This window comes from Paramisgurnus dabryanus, chromosome 9 (assembly GCF_030506205.2).
Source record: "Paramisgurnus dabryanus chromosome 9, PD_genome_1.1, whole genome shotgun sequence".
In the NCBI taxonomy this organism is placed as follows: domain Eukaryota; kingdom Metazoa; phylum Chordata; class Actinopteri; order Cypriniformes; family Cobitidae; genus Paramisgurnus; species Paramisgurnus dabryanus.
This window is the reverse complement of record NC_133345.1, coordinates 22,881,283-22,904,093: the sequence shown is the minus strand read 5'-3', so window position 1 is coordinate 22,904,093 and position 22,811 is coordinate 22,881,283. Positions and strand designations below refer to the sequence as shown.

General features: G+C 36.9%; 1 protein-coding gene across 18 annotated transcripts in view; it reads left to right on the top strand.

Moving 5' to 3' along the window:
• The first annotated feature begins 688 nt into the window (after positions 1–688).
• mef2aa (myocyte enhancer factor 2aa) overlaps positions 689–22,811 on the top strand; it is a 103,552-nt gene continuing 81,429 nt past the window's right edge. For 4 of the 18 annotated variants that reach the window (XM_065283159.2, XM_065283157.2, XM_065283154.2 and 1 more), the window contains exon 1: positions 3,454–3,830. The gene's annotated coding sequence lies outside the window, so the exon portion shown is untranslated. Of the gene's footprint in view, positions 963–2,456; positions 2,517–3,452; positions 3,831–7,215; positions 7,351–22,811 lie in introns of those variants that run through there. The other 14 variants (XM_065283161.2, XM_065283160.2, XM_065283158.2 and 11 more) reach the window with 10 other exon arrangements.

Genomic DNA, 22,811 nt, shown 5'->3' with positions numbered 1-22,811 from the left:
AATATGAGAGAGGCATTTCAAGATTTTTGGCTAAAGTGAGCTATATGATAATGATACATTAATCATGAATCTGCTGTCATAACAACAGGCTCATAAACACATTAGGTTATTATTAAGAAAAAACTTTCTCTAACAAAGTTAAACAGGAAATCTAACTTGACTATAGTGATTTAGCCTGATATATGAGATATTTTTTATTTAATTGGCGGTTTAGTATCACAACAATTTGGAGCTATTTGTGGTCTAGTACAGTGTTTAAAATGTCACCTGTCTTCGATTCGAGTGTGTTTTAATAATCCCGCTCTTGGTCCTTATGACTTATCAGTACAAAATTATAGCTGAAAACTAAGCTGGCAGGGTCATTTTGTTAGTTTTCAACAACAGAGTTATAAACTTCATGACATTATACACTGCAAAATTCATAATTCACTTTAATTCAAGTGACACTTAGTAATGGTGGTGGTTGTGGCTTTATTAAGAGACCCCTAAATGATAGGGCATTTTGTGATTTTAGCTTTATCCATCAGTCAGGCAATTATGTTCTCAGCAATATATTCTTATTTATGATCATAACACATAAAACATCCAACACACTCAGTAAATGTGAGTGACAGCTGCGGCTGGTCCACCACTCCCTTGAGCCAAGCCCTGTCAGATACACGCATGCCCAGCATGTCACCGTCCATCTGGGATCCTACCCTTCAAACTTCTGTCGCCCAGCTCCCTTCCGGCAGAAAGACCCAGGGACGTGAGTGTGAAGTCAGGCCTCACAGGGGCAAGAAGAAAGCCATCCAAAGCCAGCTGGTCTGGCTTTGAGGAAAGCAACAGAGAGAAAGAGAGAGAAAGAGGGAGAGAGGAATAAAAGTAAGTAAGGAAAGTAAGAGAGCGACACGTGAGTGAGATACCTGAGGAAGGCCTTAGCAGCAGGTCCTGTGAAGGTGATCATACAGCTCAAGAAACAGGTGAGATACAGAGGCATTCGCTGAAGGGGAGAGGCAACGGGGCAGAATAATTACAAGATACGGGGCAAAATATTTACACATACTGTAGCATGACCTCTTGAGTTGTAATGGTAATGGACTAATGCAATCAAAGAAATTATACTCAAGCAATTTTAAATTAAATGCATTTCAGGAAATAGAAGAAGCAAAAATTTACATTATACTGTTACAATTTGTCTACTATTTTTCAAATGCTTGACCTCTAATATACGGTATATTATTTAAATAAATCTGAACAGAACATTCACTCACTTGGCAAAGTTTTTATTTACAGCTGATTAAATACTAAATTGTATGGTATACGAATAAAATGTGTCTCTTTGTAGTTAATCTCTAAACCACAGGTGGCTGGGTTCAGTGTGGTTTGTTAGGGTTTTGGTGCCAATGGGTGTTTGCACAGTGGATCCAGAGTATGTGCCTAGCCCTGATGGGACTATTTTTATGTACAGCTCCGGCTTTACAAGGCTTCAAATAGAATCTGAAAAAACCTGAAGTCACAGAGGGCACATAATTAGGGATTTCATCAATATCCATAGCCATTTCCCAGGGCTTAATTAAAATGTAAGTGTGTGCTTTAGATTTGTGGCTATATGATCCATATATCATGTTAGGTGTCATACGTTGGAATGATTGAAAATTTTTAGCATAAGAAATTGATGATATTATGATGTCATTTTGTTATAGATTGTTGAACCTTCATTCATTCTGGTATCCAAATGAAAGGTTTTGATTACTGATAAGGTTTCCCAGACATAAGTATATGATCAGTGTTATAAACTAAGGAAGAAGTTTAAATTATTTTGGTTAAAAAAAGTTCACCAAATCCTGATCCTATCGCAACCCTTTTTAAAATGGCAGCCAAACAAAACATACTTCTGTCTTATTTACAGTATATCTAACAACTGGGACTTGTTTAATTTAAGCATAAATATTGTTCAGGGAAAATCTGAAAAAAAAAACAAAGATATATTTTGTTAATAATATGAATCTTTAGTACTCTGTGTTATTGTTTTGTGTTTTTTACTGTAATGAAGTGTACTATAAAAAGATAATTTGACAAACCTTGGCAATTTCCTTCTTATGAAAAGTATACCTTAAAAAAAGTATCTGTGAGGTAGACCTTCCACACCCCTTCACAAAAACAAATAAATCATTGGTCTGTAGATATAAACTTTTCTAAAAACATGACACAGTCTGTTTATGTTGTTGTTTTAAAAAAAAAAAACTTATTAAAAAACCTGTTATTCATTGTTAATGTTTTGTTCAGCCCCAAAGGTTCAAGAACTTATGGTTATGTCATCATAATCTGTTTACTCATAGCAGTTAGACAAACCTTTGTATTTATGTTTCATTAATAGCTTACATTAAAATAAATATAAAGGCTAATCTGGATCAGTACATGTCGTAGTAAAGCCTAGTTTGAAATGCTTAAATTACTCTGTATTTTTATTGCAGTTACATAAACAGTACTACAGAATTTCACTGCAGATTGTTTGGACAGTGGTCAGAACCAAGGTAAAATGAGTTGCATATTGTGTGAAATATTCAAGTTAATTTTGGGTCATGTGTCAAATCTGTTTCCCCTTATCTCCTTTATCCTCTGTATGACTTTACTCTTTTTCAACTGTCCAATAAATAAAGAGAAGAAAGCCCCGAAACAACATAGAATAAAAATGAAATGACGAAATTGATGGACTTAAAAGAAGCTCAACTTTAGCAAAACAAAAAAATGACATACTGATAAAAAATTCTGTGCACAATATGTATGGACTGTAAGTCACTTTGGATGCCGAATGTAATTGTAAGCTTAGTAATTTAAACACACTGGTTCCTTACTGAATAAACACTGATTTTATAAAGAGCTTATGCACCATGACTAATTATTACCTTTTGTTTTGTTTTACATTATACTTTTGTTATTATTTTGTTATCCTGCATTTTAACATTTACATTTGGTAAAAGTTAAAGACAATTTCCCGGCAAAACAACTCATGTTCAACACCACACCTCTTCCATAGATCATACAACTACACGTGACGCAGCCACATGCAATGTAAAACGCAGCCGGCCCCCTTTTTTCTGATTGGTCGGTAAAAAACCGCTGAGCAATTGGATTGGATAAGAAACATGTCACTTTAAATTCACTGACCCTATTGTTACTGTTGTTTAATGGAACTTGCGTCAATCGTATCTAAGGTAGTGCTCGTTTAACGACCATAATAAATATTAAAAGTGCACTGCACACAACGGCTTTATTGCAAGTGACCCACATTCATCACTGTTGGAGACTTTACCCAGTAGTGACGTCTTTATTAACTCTTTCCGGTAGCACTTGTACTACCAATTTCCTTGATATATGACAAGCACATGTGACTCTTGAATATTCAGTTTGTTTCCTCGCTTTTTGTGATGTCATTATTTGGCCGTCATGGAACCGTTTCTTCTTCTCGCCTTAAGTCGCGCGCTTATTTCTTTCGCCTTCTTTAACTTATCACAAAGCACAGTTGCTAACTTTCTTCGTGTTTCCCGTCACATTTAAGTCACAGTTTCGAGTTTCTCGTGTTTGTTTTTAAACTGGCGATGAGACACGAGTAGAGTAGGAGGAAGATGAGGAGGCGGCTGACTTTGACTCTGTGTTCGTCATATTAGGGGCGGAGCTTATGTTTTGACAAGAGCGACTGCTGCTTCTTCTGAGTTTGTCAGCCCTGCTCCCGAAAATAGAAGCCGTGTGTCAATGTGACTGAAAATACATTTCTGTCACAGCGTATCCACGGGAGTCACTGATACACAGTATCTATATACAGCGAGGGGAACCGCGACGACAAAAAGGTGAGTCGCAAAAATAGCAACAATGTTACACAGCAGCAGAGTCTGAGAGAGTGTGGAGAGAAAGCGCGAGAGGCAGTCGTGGAGTGACACCGGAGAATCGCAAATGAACGCGTTATACTTGGTTGGGAGGTTAAACATGTTTGTCATACGTTTCTCGGTGGTCTGCAACATGGATAGAAATGTTTGGTGTTGGGTCGTGAGCTTTGGAGTGGAGGACAACAGTGTTTGTCGTGCTTGTAATTCTCTGGGAAGAGCTCGTGCGCGGTTTTGGGTTCCGTCCACTTTGACAGTTGGCGAATGTCTATCGAAGTTGTTCGTGGTGGTTCGTTTTTATCAAGAGTTTTTGAAAATGACGGATAAGTAACAGTGAGGAACGTTATAAGAAGGTTTTACTGTACGTGACCTTTATACTGTAAAGGAAGAAAATTGTGCGTATGTAGCTATATTAACTGTTCCGTTTTGGTTCAGGCATTAGTGATCGAAAAGTACAACCTGACTCAGACATCAAAGGCAGAAACTGCATTAGTCTGTGTTAGTATATCCCGGTTCTGAAGTTCTGAATCCGGCGGGTACTAAAGGCGCGAGGATGGACACGAAATCGGAAGAGTCGTTAAAGTTGCATTTAAATATGTATTCAATTAGACATTTCACTTTATGGACATAACATTGCATGCAGAGTAGCGCGGCCGAATATGTATAATATTTTCGACTATTAAATTGATGTTATTTAAAATTAGAAAAGCTTTTTATTACTTCACCAGCCCTTTAAAGCACGTCTGACCATCTTTGATTACTCCAGTGTCACACCGTTATATATGAATATGAACTTCAGGCGAAGTAATCGATATTTCAAGTAATTGATATCATGATGCTTAACTTTGAGGATGAATAGTGACTTTGAAAGATCCGGTGGAAGTCATTCCAGAGACTTTTCTTCTTTGTGAAGTCTAGAGGGTGCTGGTCTCATACACAGCTTTGTACAGTTGACACCAGTAACTGCACAAAGTGTCACATTGGTGAAGTGTCCGCGCGGTTTATTGGAGTCATTCATGCTGTATGTTAGTGAAATAAATACAGTTTAGACAAGGGTAAATTGATGGCATCATTAAGTGTAACATGTTAATGTAAATTTTGATAAATGTTTTTTAATTAAGTCATTCTGTATTTTTACAAAGTAGTGAGAGATCTAGCTATTGTGTGGCACATTTACAAGGTCATTATTGCATTTATTTAATTATATTTTAATTTCATTTTTGATATATTGAGTTTGTTTTATTATTTACCAGGCTAACTGGCAACGTAACTGCCAAATTTAGTTATCTTTTTGTAAAATAAATAGATCTCATTAATTTGACCCTTATTTAGTCAATTTGTGTTTAAGACATGTTATCCGATTTTTATTTACAATTAGCTTGTACTTTGTATCCAATAACTTTATGTACAACAAAAACAAGTTGACTTTGAAATACCCAATGAGGTAACAGGCTAATCATATACTGGCAAAGAGTAGAGTACTTGTGCTTGTAAGATTACACATGCCTCTGTAAATGGCCCTGTACCCCGCCATTTAGTTATCAGTTAAGTGCTTCAGACTCACCATGATGGCTGTCCTTAAAACTGACAATACAAGATTGAATGTCTTTTTGACCTTCACATAATTCCTGTACAGTATAATTTACATGAAACACAAATGAAAAAGATAAAACAATACAATAATGTATGCCATGCTGTCGTTTGTCCAAATGTTACAGTCTGAATAGAGGCTTCTGTATATTCTTAGGGTTTCTCATTGCTTGTGTCTGACAAGCTTTGTAATTACAAGCCACACGAGGCAGACAATCAGGTCATGGTATATTATCATGAAAATAACCTCAGGAGGATTGTTTGTCTGTTCCACTGATTGTTTGGCTTTTAAGGGGCTTACAAACCAGTGTAACTACAGTACTAGTGAGATGATAGTGAGATTAATTGGTTCAATATTTCTAACTTCTTTGATGGATGGTGTGTTAGAAAATGTTCTTTTTATTCCATAATGAGACAAGAAAAAATGTTGGTTCTTTGAATATTTGCTTTGAATTGTTGGACTAGAATATATTTAATATGGCTGCATGGCAAAAATCTGTCTGGGGAACGACGTAAACAAGTTCATTAAAAAATGTGTGTTTAAGACGAGGATTTTTCCAGTGTTGGTGTCAGAATCGATTTGGTTTAATAATCCAATCCCCCTCCACTTTGACTGTTTGACTTTTTAACAATGTTAAAATATGGTACCTCATTTTACATTTGTTGTACAGGCCCCCTCCCATATTCATCTAAAGTACATTTAAAATAATAAATTTTTCAATCAAGTGTAAAAGGCACATTTTTCTTTCTGGCCTACTGTGTGACTTTATTATAGTTTAATAAGCCTAAACTTAGCCTGGGTGCAAAGTCAGCGCTAAAAAACTTCACTACGAAATTCAATAGTTTTTTTCTTACACGCTTACGCTTTTCAATGAATTAGTCACCGCAGATAAAGCATGGCATCACCCTTTTTTTTAACCATGTTGTTGTATGTTAATAAAGATTTTTATTTTAACATTTTTTGATTGTTTATTATGTTTCTTTATAACTACATATTGTCAATTGTAGTTGTACGCAAATATATTCTGACTGACTAATGGGTATTCCAAAGTGCCATTTGTTTGCTCCTGAAGCATGAATGTAAAGAAATCCCTGTGTATTGAATATCTGATCATATACAAATATGATTTTTTCTTTTTATATGCATTTTTTCTTTCATCCCTATTCAGCCTAATGTACTGCTATTTCAGGTGAATAAATTCCAGTATCTAGCAGTACCCCAGATTCGGCTTTGGGCCTTAAATGTCATTTTGTCGATCAGGTTCATTCAATAGTAGAATCTAAACGCAAATAGGCTTCATATGCCGATGACCTGCTTCTTATTGTTAAATTCTCCCATATGCCTTTTATGTGATGGTATTGAATTGTAGCATTCTGTGTAATGCATACAATTTATTACGTGCAAAGATTGCATTTGTACCTCGGTGTAAGTATATATGCATTCTCCCATGGGCATCTTGAATGCTTCTTCCGATCTTGTGAAATAAAGTCAGCTATAGGGAAGTTGAGCTCCAGAGGTGGTGATTGGTGTTGCGCAGGGTGGGGGTTAGAGCGTCTCCCACTGTGCTGTTCATAGCACTCCAATATCACAGCCTGCTCTCAGCTCCTTCCAGGAGAGAGTGAATAGAGAGAGTCTGGAGTGTGTGGGCGAGTCTGATCTGCAATTAACGCTGGTTGTCAGAAAGAGAAGGCTGGCGTTTACACCATGCTTCTGAATCACTGAGCGAAACACTTTTCCTTTCCTCCCTTCCCCCTCTTACAGGGCATTTTACCCAAAGAGGAGAAAGCACCAGGAAGCTCTGAGTAGTGTTCAAAGCAAAGGAAGAAAGCACAAAATTAAGACTTGAGCTGGATATTTTGGGTCCAGGACCAAGGATTGTGCTGCATTGTTTGTTAGGTAAGCCTAACTTCTTTTCCTGCAAAAACCATGTTTAGAAGCTCACTTTCTGTAGTAAGCCAGGCTCCATACAATGTCATACAGTTATGCCAGTTGAGGCCTAAGGTCAGTACTGTATATGCATGGTTTGTTTCTGTGGTAGAGCTCTGGAAAGTTGTTTGTCCAAAAAGTTGTTACACTAGCCACTGACAAGTTTCAGGTTCTAATCTTCACTACAGTCCCCACATAGATTTTAGTGAATGATGCTGTTTACCCTGCTAGCTGCTGATGCAAAGGATGCGTTGTTCAGTCACAAAGTTAGCCACAAATGTTATTTAACTTGTGGAAGGTGGACCTTAAAATAGTATGTAATTTTGGTCTCCCTAGTTTTATGAAACCGGTTTTATTTAGAATGTAAATAGTCTGTTTCGTAGGTATCTAGGTTATTCTGTGTGTCAGGCATTCTGTGAAGTCCACAGAAGTGCAAATTTTGCTATTAGACAGATGTTGTTGCAGGGTTCATTTGAGCTTAAAGATCATCGTAAGTGATGTTGTTTTACTGTCATCCACTCACAAAACAAACAACAAAGTAAATGAAATTACCACAAATTTCCTTTAATGACACATTAATCCAGTCTGTGCAGGAAACCAGCTGTTGTCAAGGGACATCATTGACTCCACATTTAATGCGTTATGCTCATTACTTGTTTGAACGTTGCTGTTGTTTGCCCATTTTTTTTCCCAGAGTGTGAAGGCACTTTAGCAGTTCTGTTCAAAATATTTTTCAGATCAACTCTATGGAATGTGCTCCATATCCATTAAATCACACTTGCTTTTCTTTTTGTTCAACGGCTCTTTTTCACGCTTGCTCAGAGCAACGTGATTCATTGTTTATTGGAACCCTATCATTGAGCTGGAGATTCCAGCATTCCCCCGTGAGACCTGGAGGCAGGATGCAGAATCTTGAGCCCAGTAGATAATGTTTGAGTCTTAGTTTGCTTGTGTGGGCACTACAGGCCTTTTTCTCTCCTTTGGGAACATCTCTGAGGATTTTTTATTCAATAAAAAGCGTATAAACGGACTGCTTTTATCACCATAAAGGGCAGAGTTATGAATATGCATTGAACATGCATATATTCAGTTGATTTAGTCTGCTTCTCTATTATCTGTGGTTTTTGCATAAGCTTTCTAACCCAGTAGAATGCACGATGTCCCAGCGGGGTCATCCAGCAATTGGCCATAAGTAGCAGCTCAAAAACCAGAAACCTCTGGCTGCCTTCTCTCCCACCGCTGCGCCACATTGCCACACGTTTGATTCTAAATAAGTTACTAAAGGATATGAGAAACATGTTAGGTAAACAGAAAAACCATCATTTAAAACGTGTACCAAAATATTAGCTTCTCACACACAGAACTGTGCCTGTTGCAAGCCGTAAATAGGCTTCCATAGTCCTTGCCAACTAAAACTATCTATCAAGTTCTTTGGCTCCTCAGTTTAAAGTTTATTAGGGAGCACCTCAATATAAGCTGGCACAGGCATCCATACCACATGCAAATACTGTCCACTTTCTGACACATGGATAGGATTTCAAAATTAAAGTCTGTGTGAAGTAAAATCAGAGGACTGTTCCTAAACGCAGTTTAAATGTTTTGCTGAAACACATTACAAAGACTGTGAACTATGTAGTACTGAATTGTGGAGTTAGATTGTTAAATAGTTTTAATCCAGGATTTGTTCTAGTTCATCTAGTTCAATCTTGACTTGATGATGCACTGGAGCCACCGAGCATGGCCCCATCATTATCACAATCATGAGCATCCATTCAGGTTGCAGTGATATTTAAAAGTCGAAAGAGACGGCAGCTTTCTCGCGGGTGGGGATGGTTTCAGTGCCGACAGAAGATTTAACCAAATAAAACGTATTTCATTTTTTTCAAATTTGGCATTTTGGTGGTTAATAACACATTTTTCTGTGGTGTGACAAACTGAGAAAACATTTAATATGCAGACTGCATTTGTGAATGCCTAATATTTGTAGGCATGCACACAATTATAATTAAGTATATATCCCATATAAAATATCCCATAAAAGGGACTTATAGGACCTCTCTTGATCATCTGGGATTGAATATACTAAAAGCATGCTGGGATAGGTTGTGAAGCCAAACAAACTTTGTACTTACCTCTTTGTGGTTTTATTGAATTTGCTTTGAGCTTTCCATTTGTGTATCTGCAACAAAAACATTTTTCTTTTTGTTAGTAGTCTCCATTAAACTTCTGACGTTCATTAAAGTTTAATAATCTTTAATGAATGTCAGAAGTTTATTGGAGACTATGCAGTCTTAGACACAGCCACATTGTATCAATTTTTTATTTAAACATCTTGAAGATAAAATGTAAGAAGGGGTTTATTATAAAAAATGTATGTAAAAATGTAAAGTCTCTACAATATATAACAACAACAGGATATGTTTCTCTGATGAATCACAAACATGAAACAATCATTCATATTTCCTCCTTTTCTGCTATAGTACTGCCCAACATAAGTGTATCTATAAATGTACCTGCATCCTTGATAGCAATTGAGGTCTGCTGTAAATGATCTACCTCATTACTGCTGCCTTGCGGGAAGGCTGCATCTGTGCTATCCAAGGAAACAGCTCATGCTGACCTTTCAACTGCCCTGCCCTTGACTGTGACCTCTGGTTGTAAGCCACCCAACACGGTCCACTCAGCACATGTGCTTGCTTAGAAGAGTAGAGCGGCTTAGTGATCGTCAGCCCATCTCATTTGCCCTTCCTGAAGACGCGGTCATGTGTACGGCCCTGGCTTCAGGTGCCCTTACCTATTCAGTGTAGGCAGTGGCTGGGTACACGGCATCACGAGTACGAGGCTGGAGCCAGAGAAGCAGCCCAAAGCTGCTAATCCTCTTTTCTTATACTGATCCTCTTCCTCTCTGCCTCCTCACCCTTCCACCACGCCTTTCAGGGTTAAGAGGGCAGATTAGGCTGGAGTCCCATGTTGCTCAACACTAGAGCAATACAAAACAAAACCGTCAAGTGCTGAGTACTAATCCGCATAGTGAAGGGTAATTTACCGTAGATTATCTCGTTTTGTGGGTCAGCCATCATAAGGATCATTATAGGTACCACTTTAGCTATCTGTTGGCTTTTTCTACTAAAATTCAGGTGGAGAATGTTTCACATCTATGAGTGTATCTTTTTATATTTCGTAATTGTAGTACTTGAGTATAATAACAAAAGTGAATAAAAATATTTGGTATCATTTAATATTAATAGCATGTTTCTCTACAGTTTATTATTTTCTTTATCATTATGTCTTTCCAATTTTTTCTTTATTATTAATTATTTTCTTTCTGAGATGCGAGGCAGAATGTTTAGGCAGCAGTTTTCTCAAAAATAAATTTTATAATGCGTGCGTGTGTGTTGGTGGGGTTATAATGGCAAGCTCCAAAATGATAAAAAATATGCATATGTGCAGTTTTCAAAATCTTTTTATTAGTCAAGCACTGAATTGCACTAAAATTGTTGTTTGGGCTACAGAAATCATGCACTGATGCTATTGGCACTATATTTGAGGTGAAGGATTTTCAACGAAAAAACTAAACTTAAGGTCTGTTCATCACATTAAACTTATAATATGCATGGGTTTAGATAATTAGAGCACCTAATGGAGACACTTCCTTCTGCTGGGTTAACTATTCCTTTTTGATAAAGTTTTCTCCAACATCATGAAGAAAGTATGCGTGTGAGAGATCACATAGAAAAGAAGTTTAAGGTGCACATCATTGAGTTTGGCTTTTGAGGTGGGCTCATGTGAACGTGTGGTGATGACGGCTGATGGCTCATAAGAGTGACACAGTCTGCACCTGTGTTCTGCCGACAACCCCCCCACACACATACACACACAGTCTCTCATTACCTCTGCACTGTGGGCATTGATATGTTTGGTTTCAAACCACAGCCATGCATTGCTCTGCATGCTCAGGATATCATCACTGAATGCTAACGTGGACACACCTTAAGAAACATGTCTCAGTAGACCCATCATGTTGAGCTTATTCTGTTTTTAGACTTTTTGACTTGCTGCTTTTCCCCTTATATCATAGTGGGTGGATTTTGAATGTGTGGTTCTTATCACTGCATCATCACTGTGTAACTTGTTCAGAGGAATTGTTGTTTGCATAGTAGCATGTCATCTGCTATGAGTTATGGTGTTGTAATGCTAAAATCACATATGAGATCTTTTTAATATCTCTATTGTTTTACTTGCCATCATTGAAATTAAATGGAAAGCAAAAGCGGGGGTTTGTCATTCTTCTGGTTCTCTGATCTTTTCTGGAGTTTCAGAAGGTATCTCAATAGTTTTAAAATGTGCCAAGGATCAAATTTTTAGTCCAAAAGAAATGTTTTGAAAGACAAATGATCTAGGCTATGCTATCCGCATTAATTTTAGAGCGTACTCTTATACTTATTTACTTGTAACTGCAGGTTTTTGTGCTGGATTCACAAACAATACTTAAATAAAACATAACTGGTAACCCAGTAACATTTCCTGAGCTATAAAGGGGCAAAAAAAGAATCTTTAAAGAAAAGGTGTAGGGGTCTGAAATGCTTCGTCTTTTAAAAAGGGTCCAGCATTTTCCTGTTACCACTTCCTTCGCAACCTATGATGGCACAACACAAACAAACAACAAACCTGGAACAAACCTAAAAATTATCATAGTATTTGTATTGCGGTCGCACAGTGGATCACAGTGAGATTTTATCAGTTCTCTGGGCGAGCTGGTGATCTATCCGATATCCTGAATAGCAAGCTTATATCACTGTGAGCAAAAGCATGTTTGGCATGTAATTATAATGGCAAACCAACTACTTGTCTTGGGTGTGTCTCTTTTGTTTAACAAGACTTTCCCTATTGCCAGAAGCATGATTCTTTCTTTCAACTTACTTGAACCTGACAGTAAATAAGACCAAGAGTAAAGAAACACACCTCTGGATAAGGACAAGAATTTACTATTCAAAACCAAAGTAGCTGTTTTCTTTGCCTCACATCTGAGTGTCAACATGATATGGTTAGATAGGCAGATGCATTTTGTAATGAACTGCATTGGATTTAGTTTACGCATTGATATTCTTACAGTATAGCCTGTGCTTATCCTTAATTGACTTGAGCTTTATTTGTACAAGTATTTATTGTATTAGACTTTTCTCTTTTGATTTTCTGGATTAGATTCTGATTATGAACAACTGAGAGGAATAAAAAAGCATACAGGACCCATGTTGAAAATGGGGCTATTATGTAAAGACAGCCAGTTCTGTTCGAAATATAAAATGCCTTTTGTACAGCATGATTCCTCCCTATCACTAAACACATGTCTGATCTGGCTGCGAACCCTGCCTATATTTTTTGGCACACTGTCACAACTGACTGCAAGGAAGTTTTAAATTACCCTAATCCCTTAAATTTGTGAAGACATAATTCCAGTAATATATGACTTCAGGAATTTGTCAAGGCCACCTGGAATATTTTCCATCTTTCTTCTGCAGCTCACCGATAGCAGGATGTCCATGTAAAAAGCCCCATCTCGGGTGTAAATAGAGCTCTTTGTCTTAACTATGCTAAAAAGGAAATTGCCCGTGCTCTTAGATCCATATTCAGCATGACACTATTTCAATGGGGTCTTTTATTTTACTAGTGTTCAGCTAAAGAATTCAGCCATTGCATATTCTGTTGCCAGATTGATTCATTCTAAGGCTTTTAAGAGATTTTAGCCTATTTTTTTCTCCTTAAGCCCTATTATTTTATTTAGTTAGGTATGAAATTTTAACTTATTTAATGGAAGAACCTGCAATGTAATATAATAAATAATAAGGGATGCATCAAAATTTGTAATGGACTTTGAAGTTTAGTGTGAGAAAATGAACACCATGTCCAAAAGTTTAAACAGAAAGTACAACTTGATAAAAGCAACTTTTCAGTAAACAATATAGTACAGAAAAATTATGCAACATTAGTATGCTCTTAGTGAGCAGCTGTGACAGAAATGAAAAATGACATAAGATACTCAGTATGGTACTACTAAAGAAAAAACCTGATGCTTAGTGCTTTGGGATCCTTGAGATATAAACATTGTGGGAATAACAGACCCATAACAAACTTTCTGGTATAGGTAAAGCAGAATTAAACCCTAGACATTTGAGCCTGTTATAATGAGTAATTTATTTCCATTTTGCATTTTACATGAAAAAAAATTATATTGTGTTGAAGCTGAATTTTCGTAACGGTCTTTGATGGACTCAATTAACCAGAATGCACTGCGCGAAACTGAGTCATTAGCTCCACCCACTAACCACTGATCGATGCAGCCTTCAGGCTCGATCGACTTCATGTGGCACCGCAAGAATCGACTGCCGGATGACGTCAAAGTTCCGCGAGAGCGATCATCCTCCGTATGATTTTTCAAATCGCTCTCGAATGACTTTGACGACATCCAGCAGTCGATTCTTGCGCCGTCCTATGAAGTCGAACAAGCCCAATAGCTTCTTTTACTGTTCAACCTGCTCTCAAATCAACTCAAGTCAACTTGAAGTTAGCCAGCAGATGAACCAAACCAAACAATAACTCCGCTTTTACCGTCTCTGAAGGGGAAATCACCAAAACCCTCGATAAAAGATGACAAGAACCTTTGCAGTATGTGGATTTAAGGACAACAAATGCAGGCCACCGGGAGTTAGTTTTTAGTGTTTACCTCAATGCGACCCTCAGTTGACAAACCACTAACATATTATTAGAAAATTAGAATATGCAGCCAGCATCAGGAGGACTTCGGGTACTGTTTTCAGCCCAGTTTAACCACGGACTTAGCTAATGTTGAATGTCAAATGTCAAAATATCTAAAACATAATTTGGCTTAGTTGTTGCTTGTTTTGTTACTACGTAGAAAGTTATTATCATGCTGTTATTATTACGAACATGAGCAAAGCAAGCTTATGTTAGCTCATCCTATGCAGCTGTCAATCAAAGAACGTTATCATCTACTGTCAATCATCTCGCCTCAAGACCCGCCCCCATTCAGAACATTCAGAATATGTAGTCGTGCATTTTTCATCAACTACATATGTGTGATGAAATATAGTGTTGGAGCATAATGTTGTTTTACAGTGGTGTTCCGCTTGAACCATAGAAAATCAGGTTTTACTACATTGATTTTGCAAACATGATCTCACATTGATCAGATTAGGTCAGGTCAGGTCAGCTTATCTCTATTTATCAATCGGCATGCTATGCCAATACACCAATATCTTAGTTGAGCAGAGAAAGCACAGTAAGAAGACTGATAGGCTTGAGGCTGTTCGGGAACTGATATGAAGTAGTTGACCTCTGCCATGTAAGGAGAAAGTAGTGGCAGCCAGGACAGGGAGGTATCAGTTTTACAGGCATGACATCACCCTCCCTCTGGTGTTGGCACTTTTCAGTAGGGGAAAACATGACGCTACTCCTTTAGTAAAGTCTGAGCAAATGAAACGCGTTGAAGACAATAAGATGAACGTGACTACATCTGACGCTGTCTTTATATTTAATCAGTTATGAATACGTTTAGGTTATGCAAATTTCACTTGCCTCAGTATTAAACTACATATCACTAATTTATATTTAGGAAATCCAAAGGAAAGGGGAAAAAATCACATTTTACTTGAAGTTTTATAAGAGGTCTTCACAGTGTCACACAATGACTGTACTACTACTCTGATTCACCTAAATATGAATGTCAGATTTAAATAGGAAACATTTCTTATTAAAGCTGTCTCGTACTACACTTCTTTAATGTGTGTTGTTACATTACTGACTGATTCAATGTATTTGGCAATGCATCATCTTTTATGTTGAGTCTCTCTGAAAAGTCTGCATCCAACTGTGTCTTGTTTAAAACAAATTTGCAGTAAAATGAAATGAACAAAAAAAAAACAGTGTTTTACTGATGTGAACAGAAACATAATCTATGCTGTACTAATTTTAGAATCACAAGAAGGCAATGTGAAGTAGGGATGGGCATTCGATTAAATTTTTTTAGTCGATTGTCGGGAGAATTAACGATCGACTATCGATTAATCATTAATATTTTTATAATAAAAATAATTATTTAACTTTTATAATTAAAAAAATGTTGAATACAAAAATACAGCGTGTTGTCCTCTATGAGACCTTTATTACAAGATCAACTTGTGGCAAACAGTTAAACTACATTTAGTTAGACAAACGGAACATATATGCGCTTGAATATGCAGCTGCGAGCCGCATTCTTAAACAGAGACCTCATTTGTTCCGAAAAATCATGACCTCTTCATGATTATTTTTTTTCAATCAAAACGGAAGGTCACAGATAACGGAGTATGGTGTCAAATATTGCACCCTGGTGGTAAAATGTTGAATTGCTGCCACACAGTGAAATTCATTTAATTGCTTCAAGACACACGCTACGCTAGGCAAAGAAACCTGCATTAGATAATAAAAGTATTCGATTAATCAAAAACAAATTAACGTCATCGACTAAATTCTTAATGATCAATTATCGATCGTCGATTAATCATGCCCATCCCTAATGTGAAGACACTGCACAATGTCTTGAGGTATCTCTGTTGTTTGAATAATCCTGTGTTTTCATCTCCCGTATTTACTTACCTCCTGCTGCATGTGCCTGCATGAATTGGTGAATTGGCTAAAGAGTCAATGATGTAGAAGTAGACATTGATCTTTTTCTGCAGAGGTCTTTTATTGCACTAATGTCAAACTGATACAAAATCTGATACAAAATCTGTCATGAAGCGTTGAAGAGTTTACAGAATGTTTTTCTGGTACAATGACCTCTTTTATGTCAAAAGCTCAAAGAAAATTTGATTTAAAAATTCATGACCCCTTTAAATGCCAAATTGTCCAAACTATGCTAGCTACATAAATTTTATAGCTCTGTGCTTTTACTGTTTGTCAGCAATTGTCTCATTCGTGCTCATTTTTTATTTCTCCAAAGGAATTTTAGGAGAAACGAGACAAACTTGATTTAAAAACATTGCATTGGGAAAGCACTGTTGAAATAAAATTTTATTAAATTACACTTATCTGGCGTCTCCATTTAGTCTCCTGAGCTGTAAAAGCGCAACCTTTTATGAGCAATAAATTTTTCCTTTGGGAAAATTCCAATAGGGCAAACTATACAAAACTATGTGTACAGTGATTGATTTAAGCAACCGCACTATGTTGTGTCACAACTCTATAGTTGTACTACACTTGTAAGTGCGTTGTTGCCAATCTCTCTCTGTCTCTGCTGATCCAGGTGAAATAGTACTCGGGGCCTGGTATCTCAGCTGCTCTGTGGCCATACTTGGCCAGCGTCTCTGACTCCTGGGGTCTTATCTTTTGCTCAGCGGCCCCCCTTCACTGATCGTCCGTCTGTCAGTGGCTTAGCTGCTAGTAGCCTGTATCAGAGCACACATGGGAAGAGAGCTGGGCCGGCACTTACCACCCAGTCAGGCCACAGGCTATCAGAGAACAGTTGGGCTGAAAAGATTCTCGGGAAGGCAAACAGCAGGGCTTATTTTGTTAGCAGTTTTCATCTCTGTTACAATGTCACAATAGATTATTTTATATCTCGGTAATATTCTAGTTTGTCATAACTCACTCTTTTGGTATGACCAAAAATCCATTTTACGGAATGAGTCATTTTATTTCACGGTAACAGTATATTTCACGATATGCATGTTTTTCCATTTATATTGTTTTTGGAATATAAAAATGTGCAAAAATTTGCCACTCACTATAGTTTTTAACTAAATGCTCACCACAGTTTCAAAATATGGGAGAGTTAAAACTAGTATTAAACTGAAAATTCTAAGAAGATAACAACAGATGAAGTCTTGATAGACAGAATCTTGTTATTAATTTTATAGACTATTGAAACCTTGCATTGGATTTTGTATTTATGCATACAGTACATTAAAAATTGGCAATATGTAAAATAAACAGGTATGAATATATGCACAAACCTACAGAAAGAATCAATACCTGTATATGAGAGACGGATTTCTAGATATGGTATTATAAATATGACAGGTGGTACTGTATGAGGACGATGACCATGGAGTCTGATTTAAGGTCTTGACGCACTTTACTGTCTATTAGAACTTAACCTTCGCGTTTCTTTCTCGTCTTTCTGTACTATAAGCAAATGCCGCATCAAACTACATCGATCCAGCAGCGAACGTGTCACTGATAGAAATGCGAGTTTTGTTTTAGCTTGCTTAAAGTTTAGACAACTTTACAACTATTAGCATTATTTGCGAGAAGAGCTTTCTTTTTTGGGTTACCTTGAACTTACCAGAATGAATTTACCAGTAAAAACAAAAATGTACTGTTCACACACACAGTGACGTTTCGTCTTTTACCAGTAAGACATCATTCACACATCAGTATCAAAATACCGATAAACTGTGGGAAAGGGGAAAGTAACCTCAAACATCCGCATGGCGAGCTCAGTGTTGTAAACAGTGGCGGGTGATGACTTCATATCCACGGTCCGTATTTTGTTTTCACTTTTGTGGCAAACGCTGACAGTCGCGCAGTTGCTCGTGACCAAACAACATTGCATTACGTGACTTAAAAAAGCACAAGGCTTCACAGAGGTGTGCTTGGAACGTGGGTAATTCGGCAAATAGATGGTAAGCTTAAACAATTTTGGTAAAGCAATATGTATGTAAACTTTATGTGTGCTCGACTTTAAGCAGTGTATGTGTGAAAGTGTCTAACAGTGCAGGGGTAAACGCGTCATCTTTATCAAAACATTATAATTTTTCCAGTAATTTACCAGTAAACGCTGTATGTGGGAAAGGGACTAACTTTGTATCTTTTTGGGACATTTTAGCCACTTTTTAACACCAAAAGTAAAGCAGAGATTGTTTTGGAAAGGTGGAATGGCATTGCATTGCAGATACACTGGCTGCTTTACACTTAGAGCTGGCAAAAAAAAAATCGTCTTTGATTCTCCGATTCTCATTCTCCTGCTTTTAGATGGAGCGGCATTTACTACACAGAGCCATATTTCATCGAAAGCTAGGTAAAATCGCGTTCATGAACGCTATTTTGTGTAGCTTCTTGGTGAAATATGGCTCTGTGTAGTAAATGCCACTCCATCTGTTAGCAGGTGATGGCGATTTACTAATAATCACCGAACCGGCTTTACTGATGTGAATCGCAGGCGATTTTTTGCCAAGTTCTATTTACGCTGTGGACCTGAAGCAGCACATGAAATCAGCAGTATGTAAATCCTCATGAATTAGTTTGTCAGCCACTCTGAGTTACAACTGTATCTCTTTACTAAAGAAATATTTACACTTTATTTCTCTGCATATTCGAGAACTAATTATATGTTCAAAAGGGGGCAACTGCAAGATTTGCCTTGCTTAAAGAAATCATTATTTGTTATGCTTCATGGACTAAAGAATTCTCACTAACCAAAGACCACACAAATGCAGACAGGGGATATCTGTGCACTTCAAACATTAGTTCATTGTGCAGAGTTAAGAGAGACTGCATTTAGAGTCCATTAGGTAAAGAGCAGCGTTTTCTAAAGAAGTGCCTCCATTGTACGCTGCATTGCATAAACACCAATGCATCTGCAATTCTGCATGCAGACGTTTATGTAAGAGCATATCTATATTTTAAAATTGCTTTCGTGCAGAATTGAGGAAGTAGTAATCGTCACAGCAGTCTTGTTCAGATTCTCTCTGGAGCGCAGATGCTACAGTGATATTTTGTACTTTTTGAGTCTTTGAATCTTTTTGAACCATGTGTCATGGCTAGGGCTGGGTATTGTTTAAAATCTTTCGATCCGGTGTTTTAAAATCCATTGAAACATTAACAAAAATACATTAAACACACAACTTTTATTTTTCACCTTAATTAAAACAAATTCTGGTAACACTTCTCACTCAGGGTAACATTAATAAAACTGGTTGTGCTTTTTGGATAGAGGTGCGCCAGAAGACACACATATCAGTTTTTTTTATGAAAATAAGTTAACAAAAATAAAGAAATTAAGAATATAATTAACACTGCTTTATTTTATGAAATGTAAAATGGTATTTAGCTTGGACTAACAGTATTTGTGGGTTCATTATAGCTGCAACTTTGACAAAAAGTTAAAATATTTAAATGGGCGACTGAGTTTTACTGGGAAGATTTGTATGCATGTTTGTTTTTTGTAAACAATACTCAACTTCATAATTATCAAAATATTAAATACATTTGGGATTTTTAAAATGAGTAGAAAATTAGTTCAATGTCATTTCATTCAAGTGAAATTAGCAAACCAGTTAAATGGACCTTTAGTTTGTTTTAAATAATGAGCCAGGCTTTGGGCTGCGCATGTGCGTCAGGTTTAAACCATAGACTGTAAAAAATAGGTTTAAACGCATCGTCCATTTTCCGAGACGAGGGCATGAAGGCTTTGCGATGCGGAGAGACAGGCGCGAGTATTTCATAAGCATTGAGAGACACAAGCTGCGCGCGTGGGTCAAGTTTAAACACCTTGTCGAGACTGTTGTGGGAGACGCGCGCGCAAAGCCTTGCCATGTGGAACCAGGCACGAGTAAATCAAGCAGAGACACAGGCTGTGCGCTCGCTTTAAATTGAAACCGCTCGTCACTTTAGGAGAAGCGCCGTTTTTGTTTACGTGCCTTTCACGGAGACAACACGGCAATGCTTGCGCTAACTCTATTGGTAAGACTGTCACAAAGACTTTCTTCTCATATTGTATCCTTTCTACACTTGTGTTGGGTGACTGCGAGGTGGACTGCGAATATTTTCAGAAATCCTCCCTTTCACGTGGTGGTGGACAGCCAATCGCCGGCGCTTTAGGTCCTTACACGCAAGTACAGGCTCACAGACACAGCTGCTTTTGGAATCGAAATTTGACATCGAAAGATAAATAATTTTTCGATACTCAAAGTATCGAAGTTTTTCATTCAATACCATAAAAGTATCGACGTTCGGTACCCAGCCCTAGTCATGGCAGTCTTATACTAAAAAAAGAGTCTGTCCGAAAAGTGGATTATTTTCCATTTTTCAGCCCATGACAAAATGGAAACAAAAGTTTCACTTGGCATATAAATTTTCAAAACCCCTGGTATCCCTTCGGGCAGGCACTCTTTAATTTTTGGTAGCCCGAAATGAATATAAGTAGCCCAAATAAAAATACATTATGTTTAATTCGGGCCATTGGTTCAGGTTTTCACTTGCCCTGCCAAAATTTTAACTGGCCCCATAAAAAAATTTCAGTGTCACATATTTAAAAATAACAAGTCAAAAGTCAAATATAATTGTATACATTTACAACAGACATGTTCCAACGAAAAAGGCTCACAACTTTTCTTCTTTACCTGTAAATTGACAGCAAACTGTGCAAAATATCGCATAGTTTCTTTCGTCGTGTTTTACACAAGTAAATGTCTGCTTCCAAGATGTTAAATAATATACATTAATGAAAATATATTTTAGTGACTGAGGGTGAAGCACTGGCTCGATCGGGCAAGTGACAATACTTTTTACTGGCCCGAACGTCTCTCACGCTTGCCCCGGGCCACCGGGCAGTCCTTTATGTTGAGCGCTGGTGTATTTGCCCATGTTTGTGTACAACATACAGGTACCAGTTACACAGAATTAAGTATTATTGTGCAAACAACAACAAAATTGATGTTCACATATGTGGACATCAAGGTCCTAGATGGTTAATGTTCTCCTAACGTTCGCATAATTCAATTACTCTTATACTGAATTATTATATGAATGTATTATAACAGGTTATTTTTAATAAAAACACCTCAACACATCACACATTGTATTTAGGTTTGGTATTTTATCAAATATATCAATAACCAGTGACTTATAGATATAGAAGACTTAAAACCGATATTTATTGAAAAGGAATAGACATTTAATTTTCCTTTTAGGTTAACAGATCTTACCATAGCAGTTTAGACGCCTCTTCATCATAAAAATTTACAACAATCAATAACAATCTCTTCATACAGACTGAAATCACTAAAATATATTTTGGTTCTCAAATATTTAAGTTACTAAATGAAGAAAGAGAATAAGACATCACTATGTTGTACTGAGGTAAAATAAATCATTCAATTTAGTTTAACAGATCAGTTTATACGCCTAATGTTAGCTCTCTGTTTTTACAACAATCAAAAGCTTGTAACATCATATTCTCTTCATGGAAATCACTAAAAATATATTTTTGTTCTTACTAAATTAATAGAAAAAAAGAAATTGCTAGAATAAAACGAAATGACAAATAAATAAACATTTAATTTAGCAGATCTTACCACTGCAGTTTGACAGTTTTGTAGTTATTCATTTTTAAAACAATCAAAAGCTTCTAACATTATATTCTCCTATAGACGTGTGAAATTGATCGGAAATCACTCAAATATATTTTCCCTCTGATATATTTAAATTACTAGTTAAAGAAAGCAAAAAGAAATTCTTAAACAATGTTAGTCTCTGAGGTTAAAACAAAATGACTTTATTTTTTTTATTACTTGAGTTTGTGTTTATTGCTGAGCAAAAGAGCAAGCGTCCCGGTAGCAACGGGAGATGCGCATGCAGGGGAGCGCGTACATATCAGACTTGCACACTAAAGGAATAATGGGTTTAAATAATGATGCTTTTATTTAATTTCCTGACAGTTTCACTTTGTTACGTGAGGATAGCGATTGACAAGACCATGCAGAATTACATACAATATAATTACCTAAATCTGAAAGAATGCAAAAACATTAAAATATTTTTTTCTCCCTAATAGCCTGACGGGCAGGGCAAAGATACATTTTGGTAGCCTGACAGGAATTCACAATAGCCCCGGGATGTCGGGCTAGCGATTTTGCGAGCCCTGCCATAGAGAGATACAGCTTCTAGGTTCATTCATTCACCTTCTTTTGATGATGTTGCCTTATTCTTTTTACCTGCTATGCTGTCTGTGTTTATCATCTTCGAGATTATTGTGCATCAATCTTTCTATAAAAGAATCTCATCAGTTCACAACCTTTCCAAGTTTATGAGTCATTGGCATCCATGCTGCCTGGGTTGCATAAACCTTTTACATAATGGAGTATTGTAGAACAGTGGGACTGAAAAGGATTGAAATGTCAAAGGGGAAGAGTATATAATCAAAAATTTATTGTGAAACCATTTGAAAGTTTAACTGCAAAAAGCAAAAGTATCTTACAGGTCAGGCAGAGGTAGACATTCGGTGTCCACTGTGACAGCTGCAGCGCTACAGAGAGGGATTTTTTGTGTAAGTTTCAATTATATTAGTCATCATCATTGGTGGTTTGCCACAAAAATATTGCTTCTCACCATGAGTTTATACAGTATGAATAGAGAGATGTGGTCTATCTTTC